Raw genomic sequence first — 13977 nt, 5'->3', positions numbered from 1 at the left:
AACAAACAAACAATCCTAGTGAAAGTCTTCTTGTTGTGAGGAGAGTACTTTTATTTAAAATTGTGTTTTATTATAAAGAAATGGTTGTTGCACATACCACAGTTATTTTTCTAATTGTCTGAATCTTGAATACCCAAACTGTGAAATTTTTATAACTTTTTGTTTGTGGTGCCATTCAAAAGATGGCACAGAAGTTTTAGTTACATACATAGATACTGACCTACATGCTACGTCCATTATAGTAAGATGATGTTAAGATCAAAAGGTTCAATAATATACTTAGAAAACTCTAGAGATTTAATGTCAAGTTTTCTAGTAAATTGGAGGGCATATATATATATTTGGGCTAGAGTGAATCAACGAAAAGATACTTAAGAAAACAGTAGAGTTGTTTCTAGTTGATAGAGTAAATCTGTTGGTGTGTTTTAATATTATTTGTATCTGTGTTAGCTATTGTGCATAAAGAGTTACATTGTACAAGTAAGTTGATTGTACATTCGTGTTTTGCAGTTAGTCATTTGTGACCATGGCCTAAGAGTTAAATTGGTGTTTAAACTTGCAAAAGTGATAAGGAAGAAATGAATTAATCTGTTATTATTTAATTGAACTGGACTTTGAATTATTTGCAGTAGATTGTTTAAAAGTACAATAATACAACACTATGCATGTACAGAAGGTAAACTAGTGGAGTAATTACAGTAATGTGCCAAAAAACCAATAATTACCTGGACTTATCAAATTTCCTGATATTGATAAAACTGGAAGTGGTACACTCATTAACAGAATGGGTGAGAAAATATGTACTCAGTGGTTCGTAAAGGAAGAGGTCAAATTAAAATCAACCTTTGTCTCTAATACTGTCCACCAGCTTTGACAGATAAAAGTATTAAAACTGCATGACATTAGAGACATTTGAAGATATGAAGAAAACAATGAAAAAAGACACCTATGTATATCTGTAATCGTTATGTGTCCAATCTTTTATAAAGTGTGTGTGAAGAATTTTTTGAAAACACAACATTAGTGTGACATCAAAACATATGAACCGAAGTGAAAGATCCCACACCAAAAGAAAAACAAAAGGATCAGTGTATCAATGAAAACAGGAATGTGGTAAGAAATACATTGGCAAATCAGAAAGGTCTCTGTCTATCAAAGTGTATGAAAATCAATAAGACAACTTTAATTATTATGTCTCTACAGAGAGACATATTGTTTTTCTACTGTTTCTTATTTCTTTTTTGTCTAAACTCTTTTCAATTGACTACCATTCCTGCATTTCTCAATGGATTGACTTGAAACTTGGTAAGGTTATATCTTGGTCCAATACACCCAGACACCTTTTTAGTTATTTTTATTTAGATTTTTTCAAGGATTTTATGGGGTCAAAGGCCAAACATCCCAAAAATATATATGTTTGGGCCCTGTGTAGTCATATTTACTGCAATCAAGATTAAAATCAGCACGAGTATAAATTTTCATGCACCCAATACTTTGACACACAAAAAAAGTTGAATTTGCCCATTTTAAGTCTCTCTTTTTTTTTTATGGAGGTCAGAGCTCACAAAAAAACACAATTTTGGGGTCAATTACTTGGCCATATTTTGAACAATTTATATGTGATTTGGTACGAAGATACTTTTCTTCAGGTCCCACACATTGCCAAACAAAAATGGTGGACTTACCCATTTTTGGTTATTATAGGGGGGGGGGGGGCAAGATTCCACAAAATGCATACTTTCATGTTTTTGTTACAATTATTCCACCATATGTTGGCCAATTTACATGGGATTTGGTACAAAGACACCTACTTGCAGATCCCAGGCAGTGATTTAGACAGTTTTCGATTTTTCTGTGTTTTTCACAATTTTTCTGATGTCAACATTAACATTACCCATGTTGGGATTGCATGGTGGAAACATATTGCATTTGACTGCAAATGTTGGCCTCTTTAATTCACGTAAAAGATTTGCTCTTACTAACAACCAGCTGTGCCACAGAAACACTCAGTGAAAAAATATCTAGAGTCTCGCAACAAAAAAAGAAGAGTCCAGCTTATCAGTTTGAAGAGGTCATCATCATACTAAAACTGGATCAACATCTAAGGTATGAACAGAGATTGGGGAGTAAAATATATTAGAACTATTTGATTTAATGTGATTTTTAACATTGGACTTAAACTAATGAATTAATATTTTGGGTTTTAGTGAACTATTACTAAATAAAGTTTTCATAATGCTACTTCTCTACATATGTACATTGGATGTTACATTTTTGGTAGAACAAAATTTTATTTTATTGAAGAATCTCATCCAGGTTGGTTTAGTGTGATTGATTTTTGTTTTATAATTCAATTTTAGCATAAAGTAAAACTATCATAGTCATACATGTTTATTGTAAGTTTGGTCTCATTCTCCTATCTTTGTATACTTCTACCATATGATACTGTTTTCAACATATAAATTTGTCATCAGGAGACCATGATCAAAGTTCTAGTACTGGATCTGAAAGCTATTTTGATAAAAATGTTTGGCTATATCCTGTTTATTATCTGAGTAATATTTATATATATATATATATATTATGAGCCATAAAATAATGTTTAATGATATGCTTCAGACCTTGATATTGAAGTACTACATTGTTTTTATTCCTTGCAAACGTTTATATAAGGATATGCTTATATATTTTTTTATTTTCTAGAAGTCTCATTTGTGAAATAAGCAGGATCATTGTATTGTATAAACTGGGTGTAATAGATCCATAATTATTGTTCCCCTTTGCTTGGTAGATTAGCAGTACGTCTGAGGGCTTACAATGCTAAGAAATGTAGGTTTTAGATACCCATGGTGAGCAGAGTACAGATAACCCATTGTATAGCTTTGTGCTTAACAGCAAACATACAAAAATGTAATTATTGTTACAATTAGAAAATTAAAGAAATCCTGATGTAAACAACTCCAACAAAAATTAAGATATGTATTACCTATCAGCATGAACTGTACATTCTATTAATTGATTGTGATGACTTTGTTGATGAAACATTTTCACAATAGAATGTGCAGATGTGGGACTCTAAAGATGTCAAACCATGAGATATTTTGCCTTTTCACATTGTTTTATGACACTTTTCATTTTTGAAAATTATGTTATCCCCATCCAAGCTAGTTAGACAACTTGCTTTTCAAAGGGATATTTTCTAACTATGCTACATACATTTCTACTTAAATTTTGATTATCAGTTCTCAGGTGTTGTTCTTGATGTTTGTGTTTTATCCAATATTGCATGTAACTAATGTAAGACTGGTATTTGTTTGTAAACTACAACATACATTCTTTTTTATAATTATGCTTTTTGTCAGCCTCATTTTGAAGCATTTATGGCATTTCATCATAATTTAAATGCTTCAAGTATTGAGAAAATATGCATATTACAAAAGATACATGTGTGCCACACATATATGCAATAAGAAGAACTGTAATGCACACTTAGTGAATGCATAAGAGAAAATATGTAACAAAGGTTGATCAAGGATACATTAACAAAGTAGATGTATATAATATTTATAAACCAATGCTATCATGGTCATGAGAATGTTTATGAAAGCCTCATTAGAGACTAAGCATGAGATCATTAACTACAGACTGACATTATCATGGCAGAGAGAAAGCTATGAGAAAAGTTTACATTAACTTTGACAAAATTACTAAAAAAGGGATTCATTGGAACTTTGTAGGATCCATATAAAAAATGCAAGGAAAGGTACAAGTAATTAGGCCACTGATTTACTGTCATTATCTATAACCAATGGTCAAGTGGTTCTGGTTCTGAGAATCGCAATGAGATTGCAAAAATCGACCAATTAAGTATCAGACTTAATTGTGGGTAGATGTGTACACTAATTGGAAAGTCGCAAGAACATCAAAAAGATTCAGTATAAGAACTCCTGTTTTGGGGCCGAAAAATTAAGTTCACTCCAGCGAATTGAAATTCTCTCTGGTACTGAAAAGTTCTTCGAGGACCAGAAAGGAGTGAAGAAGTCTTCAGTGTGGAAAGCTATGTCTACAACTATGCTGCAAATGTCCAATGTTTTCGATGTAAACTCTGTGTAAGTAAATTATTGACATCTCTTTCTAGAATCGAATAACATTGTTAGGATTGGAAGTACAGTGTTTAATATTAAGATATGGCTGAGCAGATCTCAATCAATGTGTTAATTGTCAACTTACTGCAAGTGTCGAGTGATTTATTGGACATTATAGAAAGTTTAATTGAAGAACAATTACCAGCAAAAATGGATGAGTTTGATAGTTTTGATATTAATATGTTACAAGATACTTTTGGTAATTTCAATGTAGCCATGTATCTTGATATAGCCCATTAGAGTGTCATTATATTTGAATCTCAGTCTCACAGTCAGTTCTTTATTCTAACTCTTAACTTCCTCAAGTTAGTGACTTGTGTACTCCACTCGCGACTGTATACCTGGTTTTAATATAAATCTATTGTAACTGGTTGTGAAGTCGAAGCTACAACAACTAGCCTACATGACCACCTGTTACAATTGGTGCAGTCTTCCTGGATTTTTGGAGTAACTAATGATAGGTTGGTTAGAATAATGAAAATAGTAGAAGTAAGTAATTCAGTCTTCAGTAGTGTAAGTAGAACATAAGTTGTGAGTACGTGAATATTGCTTGTGCTGATATAGATACTACTACAGATGAGGGTGGTGCATGCCCTAGACATGATAGAAGGGCTGAAGTAAATTATGAAGTTGCAGAAGATCAGTCTGCATCAGTAGGTCCATGTGGTGCTATGCATTTAATGGGCACTATACCATTGTTTCATGGCAGGCTCAACAAGGATGTTGAGGGTTTTATAGATGCTTTAAATGAAGCTGCTAGAATTTCAGGTAGGACTAATGCTCAAAAAACAGATATTTTGAGACTGAGAACAGCAAAAGAAACAAAGCTTTATATTAGGGTTTACAATGAACTGCATAAAACTGCAGATTTTCAGTATTTAGTAGGAAAGATAATAGAATAATATAGAAATTGGGAAACTGTGTTCTAACTGTGGCAAGGTTGGTCATGTAGCAAAGAACTGTTTTCAGAAACAGAAAAGAAATGGGTCGATAGCCAGCCACATAGCCATAAATTGCAGATGTCTGCCAAAAGTAGAAAACAGAAAAGCTCAAAGGCTGGAACTTTCAGAAGGAAGCTCCCTAGAAATAAAGTAGTCCTACAGTCACTGTAGAATCAAAAAACATAATCCTCACCGGGATTACAGAGTGAAAGTAAAGGTAGTTCCAGTAGTATGGAATAAAAGGTTGAGTGTAAGTAGTGTTAATAAAGTGTCACCAGTAATTTTAGTAGCAATAGAGGGTATAGAATGTCAGATATTGTTTGACACATGTGCTCAATCTTCACTGCTAAGTGCAGCATTAGTAGATAAAAATCTGAAATTGCTGAATAATGCTTGGAAGGAAGTTTCTAAAAGTATTTTAACATCAATAACAGGAGATCCTGTTAAGACACTAGGTAATTATTATGTTCATATTAAAATAGAAGAATTAGAGATAAAGCACTCATTCTACATCTGTAAGCAGATAAACTTAGAAACAGGTGGTATTATAGGACAGGGTTTTTTATGGGGATACAACACTGAAATATCTCTTGCCAGAGGTAAGCTACACATTGAAATGGAAATCTTAAGTTTTGAAAGACTCATGCCTTCAGACTTATGTGCAAAAATTGAGACAAATGATACCTTCCCACTGACTATAGCTAATAGTCAGATGCTGAATGCTATTATTAGTGAGGCTAAGGATCAACCATCAAAATACAAAAGCACTGATCTCCCAGAGTGTAGTGATACATGACAAAGTCGGCATGGTAGGAATATTAAGTGCTCAGAGAGAAAGCCAGTGAATAAGAATAAGCAGAAAAGCTCTAAACCTAGCAGAAGTGATAGTTGTAGTAGTAGTAAGAAAATAAAGAATAAAGTAAGTGATAGTAAAGTAAGGCAGAATATGATAGAAGATAACACTGTAAAACAGGGAAATGAAATATCAAGTCCCTCAGCTGACTCTACACTTATATCTGACATAAGCAACAGAGCATCCCAACAGGAGTGTTTGAAAGAAAGAGTACCTGTAAGATTAATTAAGGTAACTGAAGTACCTGCAAGAAGTCAGTTCATTGTTGAAGCTAAAGTAAATGACTTTAAGTGTAATGAAGAAGTGTTAGTTGAACCTATAGAGATAGAAGAAGCAGGAGTTTATATAGCTGCATGTATTAGTAAAGTGTCCAAAAGAGAGATGATGCCTATACAAGTGTTGAATATAAACATATAGTGGTAGGTAAGGCTAGTAGTACAGAAAAATTAGCTGTAGTGAGACAGCATAAGGTAGAAAATACTAAGAGACAGGCACAACAAAGTAAGATAGATTGGGATTATATCATAGGAAATGTAGAGAAGAGACATACACAAGGTTTCATAACATTATTAAAAGAGTATAGAGATACATTTATAGGAGAAAATGACCCTAATGGTTGTACAAATAAGGTTAAACACAAGATAGTGTTAAATAGCAGTAAGCCTATTGCACAGAGTCCCTATATAGTGCCAGAGAAATACAATGTAGAATTAAAATAATATGTAAATAACATGATTGACTATTTACGAAATTGTAACTAAGTTGAGTAGGATAAGTTGTATGTGTATATAATTACATGTATTATCTATGTTTGTCAAGTATTTTATTATGCATATTAGTAGGAGATATATCTGTAGGTTTACCAGGATCTTTGTGTTACTGATGGTAGGAGATGTGGATGGACAGAATGTAAGTATTGTTCCAGTAGAAAATAAGGTGAGTATGGTATTTGTTGAAGAAGGAAATTTCATATTGTCTGGAGATAAATGGATAATTGTTGAAGACGTACCATTTCTACAGTACATTCGTTTATTAGTCCAGTTACAAGAAGAGCTAGTACCATTTAAGATGTGGTTTGATGTTGTTACCTGCATTAGCTTTTGTGTGGAAAAGTTAGACAGTGTAACGGCATATAGCATAACATATTAGGGACAGCTATCTTAAAATTAGTAAGAAGCTTACAGGAAGGGTTAATTGAAAATGATAAAATGCTAGTTATACAATATCATGATGAGATAGGTGATATATTATTAGAATTAAAAGACATTAAAGATAGTGTATCGGTATTAGACCAAAACCAACAAAAACATGGTTTTATAAATGCAGGTGGAAGAATTTTGAAATTTCTATTCAGAACATCGACCACATAAGATATACGAGAATTAAATAGAAAAGAAGAGCATCAGAGACATATCTAGAGAAATGATTCTTTTAATAGGTGAACAGGCGACTATAATGAATTAAGTAAATCAGACAATTGATCTCATGACCAAGAGATTAGGAAAGTATCTAGAGCACTAGTAAATGTTACTAATGTATTAATACATACAAGAAAAGAACAAACTGAACTTCATAAAGCAGGAGCTCAGATGTTAGTTTTCAACAATAGGATTCAGAATAATTTACAACAGTTATATTTTAATGTAGGAAGTAGCAGGAATGAGTTAGCAAACTTAGTACAAGCACTGTATATAGCTGCAAATAGAAAGTTAAGTTCATATTTTTTGATCCCGAGTAAATTAGAAAGAGTATTAGATGAAATTGAAAGAAGATTGCCTCCACACTTGCAATTTGTAATCCCAACACATAGTGATCAGATTTACATGTATTATACATGGGCTGATGTAAAGACAGCTGCAGTAAGGGATACTTTAAAATTTTTTATAGAGATACCCTTGAAAGCAACTGATAGAATGTCAAAACTGTATAGAATTGTACCCTTACCATTAGCATTGAACCTTTCCTTAGTTTTAACTGTAGAAAATGAAACCCATACATTGCTGTTTCAAGTGATCAACATACTTATTTAGAAATGACAGAGGAAGATATGATAAAATATATAGAGGGACCCATCAGAGTATGTGGCCCTATTTCAGGAATTTATTCAGAACCTATTGTCACTTGTAACTATCTAATATTTGCAGGGATTAAGGATAAAATAGCTGAGTTATGTGAAAAGAGAATAATTATCCCTAAAGCATTTTATTTCTATAAACAAGGACCCCAGGAACTTGGTTGTTCAATGTAAAAGATGAACTAACCTTATCAGTAATGTGCCCTAAATCAAATGTACATCAATTTGAGTATCAGACTAAAGTAGTTAAGCTAAGAGATAGTGGATACCTAAGATTAACTAGAAATTGTTTGGCACATGGTCAGGAGATAACAGTATTCTCAAATTTTAGGAGTTAAACTAAGTATGCAGGAGCTCAGTTAAATGTGAAAATCACAGATTTAAAATAATTATTAACTACAAAAGGATTACAGTTAATTCAAACTATAAATGTAGATGCAGATATTAAAGAGCTGACAGGTATACTAGATGAAAATCAAATTTTGCCCCTAAAAGAGCAGAGTTAAATATTAAGGAATTTCTACAGTATGTAAATTGTTTACGAGCTACAGCAGACAGAAATAGGTGAGATAAGTGGAAGATATTTAATTCAGTGATGATAGCATTATGGTTAGAAGTAGATCTAGTAAGTATATTATGAAATAAACGAGACAAATTGGCTTGGATAAAGTTGTGGACATTAGATTGGCTGTGCAAATTTAAAAAGAATAAAAGAACAGAGCCAGGTAACAAAAGATTGTCCTATTCAGAGGCTATTCAAGTGGTTGAACTAAATGACAGTGACCCATCTAATTAGGACATAGACTGATTGTTGCAACTGAAGATAAAATTAGGTTAGTATAATGAATTTGCCACAATGTGTACCATACATATCCTAAACTTTATTCCAAAGGATTGGAGAAAGCAAGATTCATAACATGGTTAACAAGAGTAACATGTGTTAACCTGGAAAATCTTGGATGTCTGGTGTATAGGTATCTAACCCATGAGAATCCTATCTACTGTGACTATCATGTGCAACCATTTGAACACTGTGCCAAATGGAAGGCTTGTATATTATATGAATTAATCATAAATAGTGACAGTTCAGTGTTTCGCTTCCTTAGACACGAGTTTTAGAAGATTCAAAGGTGCAGAACAAGAACAAGAAGAAGAGCTAGAAGAAGTGAAGAAAGAAGATATTGCTTGATTTTTTAATGATGGTCTTCAATTTACTGTGTTTTATTATTATTTAGTGTTAGATGAGTTCTTAATATATAATATATTAAACAACTTATAAGGTAATCATTGTGACTTTATGGTTTAATGGATAAATGTATTAGCATATAGTGTATTGGCATGTAATTGTAATAGTGTTAAGCTAATTTGAATATTATTACTAGTGTTATGGTTACATAGTTGATTAGGTATTATTCGATGTTGTGAAGTATATTCTATGTATTATGGGATAATATAAAGATAACTGTTAGTTAAGCCTAATCTTGGAGAATTATGTCATCAATGAGTTAAATAGATGATGTTATTATATGTTAAATGAATTTATCTAATGAATTGTGGTAATACTTAATGAGTAAAGGTAGTAATTGCTACTGAACTAAAAGATTGTTCAATGAAATATGATATAGCAAAATTATTGTAAGTGTTGTTCAATCTACAAGAGAGAGGAATGGAAACAGATAGGTTAGGTGATTAAATTTTTATCAATGATAAAAATTCTAAAGGAGGGCGGAATGAAGCATTTGTGGCATTCTTGGTCGATGTGGTCAAACAATTTCTCTCAGTCAATTGCCTGGATGCATGTATTGGTTTTTTTTTACTCATTCAAACATGAATTACATCTCTGAATAATGTTGTATTACTATGTATGATGCATTGATGCTAACATATTTTGCTATTACTTTTTAATTCTGTTACTTATATGTTTTGTTAGAATTTTATGATCTGCATTGCATAGGGTAATGGACCTATAGTCCTGCAGATTAGCTGACTGATGTAATCCACCATCATTCAAGCACTTGTTTAACATGTTGCCAAAAGATGGGCCAGTATTTTTTATAGAATTTTTTGGCAAACCATCTGGACATGATGTTTTATTATTTGAAATTACTGTTATTGCTTCCCAGCACTTTTGTGCCTGAAAGATTATTACTATTTTTAGTGTTTAACTTTTAAGTGCTTTGTGTTATGGATTACTATTTTTCTTTTTCCACTGGTTTTGGGGAACATAAATCTGAATAATGTTTTAATGCAATTTTTATCATGTTGGGTATATCTAAAAACATGTTTCTGGAGCTATCGATTAGATAATGGGACTTCTGTCTACTTTTGGTAAACTCTTTGGAAAAGTAACTTGAAATTTTTCTTCACTGTCCAGTTTTCTCCGACTTTTCTTTTTCTTATATTTTCAAATTTTTGGTTGTATAGTTTGTTTAATTCTGCTTTGATTACCTGTACTGATTCAATTAGTTTTGGATCATATTCAGATGTTATGGCTATTGCAGTTGGTATGTGTTTTAAGAAGTCTATGAGTTTATTACTAATGGTATCTGAGATGCCTGTATGTTTGAGTAGATAGACATTAAATTTCCAATGTCCCTGTTCTCCATTTATTTTATTTGTTATTGTTCTTTGCAAAAATAAATGGTCACTGACATAATTATTTGGGTGCCAATTGGACTTATCCAGGGTTTTTCTGCCAACTGTAAGATATCCTTGGTGGCATAGAACCTGTCTAGTCTGACTCACATCCCACTACCACTCCAGTAGGTTATTCCAGGGTAGATATACTTACAATGGTCATTTATCATGATGAAGGAATGTACACTTTTCAAAAGTGCCCAGGTTACTTTTTTTCTAATGTTATTCAAATTTATATAAACAGAAAAATATAAGGTAATAAAATAAAAAAAATTGACTTTTGGTGACAAATCACCTTAAACACTATAGGTTTTATTTGTTCAAGTATTTTCTTACTGACGTTTTGAGAAAACTCTCTTCTTCAATCCAGAAACAAACATGTTAGCTAATGACAAACTACTGCAGGATGTTCTGAACAGAATGCAATACATAAGAAAAGAATGTTAGACAAAACATTCTTTTCTTATGATTTTAATGATTAAATAATATAGTAATAACAACATAAAAAAGCAAAAGAAAAAAGGTGAGCTATATCATATATATTTGTAGCAATAATATCTAGTACACCTGGATCAAAATTATTCTACTGAGTCTTCTAACACTTTGATATCAAATAAGTGGCATGGTGATTTTGCAATAATATTCAATTATTTCTTATACTGACCTTTGTGGTGTGTAAGAAATACATTTTATGGCCCAACAGTGGACATTCTTGATTGAGTAAATCTCAAAGCAATTAAAAAGTAAATTATTAAAATCAGTCATTAGCAAAAAGCCAAGTTATTTTTGTAATTAATACATTTCAGCTCAAGTGATAAAAAATCTTAAGCTATGTGTGTTTGATGAGGAGCATTGAAAATTTAGAAAGTCAACTGCAGTATATTTTTCTACTAACAATTACCATTAGAAAAAATATTTGTGATATCTTCCAAAACAATAGATATTTTTATTAATTTCTGCTCATTACAAATATTGGTGCCAAACTCAGCCCAGTTGTTAGCATAATAAACTGTAGGTCTGTGGTTCATGTCCCATTACCACTAAATAAAAATTGCACCTGCATTTTGGTGCAACAAATGCATTGTAAGGGTGAAAATGAAATCTTACTATTTGATTAGAGTAGCCCATGGAGGGTGGTGTTGACTAGATGTTTTCCCTTTAGATTATCACTTCAAAATTAAGGACAACTAGTGCAGAAAGCCTTCAAGTAGCTTTGTGTGATATTAAAACAAAACAACAACAACAACAAAAAAACAGTCATTATGTCTGATCAAAATTATCAATATTCAGTTTAAACACTACCAAGTTTCCACAGATTATAACATAACTGACAGTGAGAAACTCATTCGAACAAAACATTTTAATTATATCATTAGAAGTTTTATTCTGTTTGGTTTTTAACTTTCTATGACTTCTTTCACAAATATACTTTTTATAGATTAGTAATCACAACTTTTAAAAGTTTGTTGCAGTGAAAGACTAGGATAAAATGGATATTTGGACCAAAATGCAGTGAGATTTCAAATTTTATTTTTTAAACTGTTTTCGTACTATTTTCACACACTTAAATGTAGGAATACGTTTTCCAAGTGTGTTTACAAAAAAATTACAATTTACCGAAGAGATGGAGCTTTGTACCAACCCATTGTTGGCAATACTTTAATGCCTCCATTCAAGTAACACTAGACCAGTAGTTAAAAGAAAGGATCTAAAATCTTTATATATTAGCAGTAAAAGACAGATAGCTTTTTTTCAGATACTTACAAAAAACTATGCAAAGGTTATCTACATTAACCATTTTAATTCAGGATTGTCAACTCGTGAGCTACTCTAATCAAATAGTGGTATTTGAATGACACTTATAACACACACATTGCCCCAAAGTGCAAATCACAATTTTTCAGCACATGGATATGAACTATGGACCCTCAGATTCACAGTCAGGCATGCTAATCACTAGGCCACACATACTAGTGATGTTATAATAATACATGCAAAAAAAAGATGAATAGCTCAGAAAGGGGTACCATTATCTCTCCATGCAACAAACCCTGATCAAGTATTTAGGACAAAGATTCTAAAGTGTTTTTTACAAATAACCAAAAGTTAGTTGCTAGAGGAAGGGTGCTATAGTTTCCCAAAACAAATGTTTTGTAAAATAGGTAGGAGAGAGGTGATTAATCTTTCAAGTTACTGGTAGTTTTCTGGTAGTATACTGCCCTGTTTGTTCCTCATCTTTTTCTTCTTACACAATATGATATTTTGTTTTTCATCAGTTTCATTTCTTCTGATAGTCGATGAGTACCCTCCATGGTTGCCATTTTCACCTTTCTAGTGCAAAAAAATCGATATCCTGCCGATAGAGTTATGTTAGATTTGATATGGGTGCTTCTGGGGATCAACTACTCTGAATTTTATGCAGTAGCACCTGTGAGTCAATTGCAAGTTTTACGTTTATGAGGTGGCACTGTTTATTTGTAGTTCATTTCTGCCAACAATCCTAAATAGAGCTTGTTTTATTATTTCTAGCTCCGTTCTTGTGTTTTTTATGTGGAAAAACTTATGAAGAATGTTGTTACTCTTCAAGATGATAAATGCCCAACCAGCTCTGTCACTATATGTAGTGTAGGAACCATCATGAGCTATGCTGATAGATGATCATTCAATGTGGTCTTTAACTAAATTAGATTGTTATAAGCCTGTTCTACTTCACCCTCTTCCAACCTATGCATTTTCTCTAAAGGCTGATTTCCTCATATCCAATTGGAGCCTACATGCTTGTGCCAGTTATTTGAACAGTGATTATATAGCACTTTCCCATCCATTAATGTATAATGAAGAACGTTTTAGGTAATCTCCTACTTGATTGGTGTCTGTAGAGTCATTGTGAAGTTGGAATTTTCCAAGTGAAAAAGGCAGTGGCTCAGTGATAAAGTGCATGGTATTTACACTGTAAAGCCCTAGTGAAGAGTTTACTTCAAAGTGCTGTTGCTACTCTGTGATGCTGCTGAGGCTTGTGGAGTGTAATGTGATCTTAATGGAATGAATGAAGTACATTTCATTACCAGTATTAAATAGATGCTTTTTATCTTTTCAAACTTATCTAGTTCTGTAGCACTTACACTGACATCAGTAGTATATAATACAGGATGGAGCAGATAAGTCTTTGATGCAGCATAAGCAGGAACTGTCCTTCAGCTATCTTTTCTTTTGCAAATTTCACTGCATTGATGCCTTTTGTAGCTCTTGGCCAGGTGGATAAGGCGCTCGACTCACAATCTGAGGGTCGCGGGTTCGAATCCCCGTCCTGCTAAACATGCTCGCCCT

This window comes from Limulus polyphemus, unplaced genomic scaffold (genome assembly GCF_000517525.1).
Source record: "Limulus polyphemus unplaced genomic scaffold, Limulus_polyphemus-2.1.2 Scaffold2801, whole genome shotgun sequence".
In the NCBI taxonomy this organism is placed as follows: Eukaryota; Metazoa; Arthropoda; class Merostomata; order Xiphosura; family Limulidae; genus Limulus; species Limulus polyphemus.
This window is presented reverse-complemented; position numbering follows the sequence as displayed.